Genomic DNA, 2731 nt, shown 5'->3' with positions numbered 1-2731 from the left:
AATAAAATAAAATAAAATAAAATAAAATAAAATAAAATAAAATAAAACAAAATAAAATAAAATAAAATAAGTATTTTGTTGTATACCAACCAATACTTGATGTGAACCCGTAACGGAGAAACAATAAAAAAATTCTATAAACGAAAATTAAATTAAATTAAATTGGATTGAATTAAATCAAATTAAATTAAATTTATATAAATTAAATTAAATCAAATCAAATCAACAATAGAAACATAAGATAAGTTTGCTAGCGAGATGTGCTATTAAGAGGTCAACACTAAGCCAAAGGCAACGGCAAATATAAAGATAAATATAAATTCGAATTTGAAACGAAAACGTATATGAATACGGCGAAGAATATCAAAAAGGAGGAGAAGACTAATACTAAGACGAACATACATAGATACGATACTAACGAGTTACAACTTGAGGACAATATCAGAAACTAATATGAAGAATCTTATGAATACGAAGGTGCAGGTGAGTTAGAATACGAAGAGAAAGACGAAGGCAAAGACGAATATGATGCTTGTCAGTAATACGAAGGCGAACACGAGTACGATTACGAAGAAGAATAAGAAGACAAAGAAGATTAATAAAAATGTTGGTAATATAAAACGATGAAGCGAAATGTGGCCCAGGCGCACAGCTTTTTTTAGTTAAAAAACTCGAGTTTCTAAAATTCATTATTAGTTTTCGTTTTACATTACATTTCAATAAAATCCACTGCACGCATATGGCAAAAAGGTCAAACACAATCAAACTAACTCATTTCTCTTGCTCTAATACCATTTGCAAAATTTATTCCATCAAATTTGCAATGCTGCAACAATAACAAAACTCAATTTAATTTACGCTCAACCACCTGCGGTCATAACAACAATTCACCTGCAACCAAATCCTTAGTTATTTAAGTAAAAATAGTAGGATTTATACGAATAATGCTTACAGAAATATTAAGTAAATATTTAGCTAAACGAATGGAAAAGGGGGTGTTGAAGAAGGAGAGATTGCTGAAAAAGATAGTATTATGCACTTACACAAGTAGAGTGAACAATTCAGTTGTTGCATTGTAGTTGTATTTTGTATTTGTACTTATTTTACCGCAGACCACAAATGGTTAGACAGCAGCAAGTAAAGCAAACTGCCAAACAAAAGCTAGAAGAGTGATGATAGACCAGTGTATTTGTTATTTATGCAAGTGTGTTTGAGAAATTTTGTTTTGGGAAAATAAAATCCTTGTAACTATTACAATACAGATAAGGTTGTATACATATGCATTTGTTTCTAACGCATACTGATATATGAATTCCCAAATACACAGCGTAGTTAAGCAAATAATTTATCACCGCTTACCTGGGTAGTAAATTCCTCCCACATCTACACAATTCAAATCACCTGAGAGTTTAATGTAATAAATGTTCAAAATCTCTTTGCATTGTTTCCGTTGAAGAATTCACATTTAACGTTTTATTCAATTAGAGGCCAAATGTGTCTACTGTCATATCTGAAGCGCGCGCTCGCTTAACATAACTCGCTTAGGGACGCAAATCAACACATCGTTAAGCGAAGTTGTCAGCCCGCACTTTGGCAGTGAAATTCTTAACAAATAGTTTACGTCCATCAACGGCAACAAATGAGCAGTAGCAACTACTGTTTACCTGTAGAGGTGTTCACCTGAGTGCCTAGTCGGATACTACTTCCCCACTTATGATTGGAGATAACGGGTGATTTTTTTGAGGTTAGGATTTTCATGCATTAGTATTTGACAGATCACGTGGGATTTCAGACATGGTGTCAAAGAGAAAGATGCTCAGTATGCTTTGAAATTTCATCATGAATAGACTTACTAACGAGCAACGCTGCAAATCATTGAATTTTATTACCAAAATCAGTGTTCGGTTCGAAATGTGTTTCGCGCTTTACGTCCGATTTATGGATTCAGCGATGAGGCTCATTTCTGGTTGAATGGCTTCGTAAATAAGCAAAATTGCCGCATTTGGAGTGAAGAGCAACCAGAAGCCGTTCAAGAGCTGCCCATGCATCCCGAAAAATGCACTGTTTGGTGTGGTTTGTACGCTGGTGGAATCATTGGACCGTATTTTTTCAAAGATGCTGTTGGACGCAACGTTACGGTGAATGGCGATCGCTATCGTTCGATGCTAACAAACTTTTTGTTGCCAAAAATGGAAGAACTGAACTTGGTTGACATGTGGTTTCAACAAGATGGCGCTACATGCCACACAGCTCGCGATTCTATGGCCATTTTGAGGGAAAACTTCGGAGAACAATTCATCTCAAGAAATGGACCGGTAAGTTGGCCACCAAGATCATGCGATTTGACGCCTTTAGACTATTTTTTGTGGGGCTACGTCAAGTCTAAAGTCTACAGAAATAAGCCAGCAACTATTCCAGCTTTGGAAGACAACATTTCCGAAGAAATTCGGGCTATTCCGGCCGAAATGCTCGAAAAAGTTGCCCAAAATTGGACTTTCCGAATGGACCACCTAAGACGCAGCCGCGGTCAACATTTAAATGAAATTATCTTCAAAAAGTAAATGTCATGGACCAATCTAACGTTTCAAATAAAGAACCGATGAGATTTTGCAAATTTTATGCGTTTTTTTTTAAAAAAAAAGTTATCAAGCTCTTAAAAAATCACCCATTACATATGCAATCAAATTGATTATACGGCCATTAACCAATTTATGACAGTTTCAGCTGCTAA

The sequence above is a fragment of the Rhagoletis pomonella genome, unplaced genomic scaffold (genome assembly GCF_013731165.1).
Source record: "Rhagoletis pomonella isolate Grant_MI unplaced genomic scaffold, Rhpom_1.0 Rhpom_scaffold_00006, whole genome shotgun sequence".
NCBI lineage: Eukaryota > Metazoa > Arthropoda > Insecta > Diptera > Tephritidae > Rhagoletis > Rhagoletis pomonella.
The sequence above is the reverse complement of the archived record's forward strand: the minus strand, read 5'-3'. Positions refer to the sequence as shown.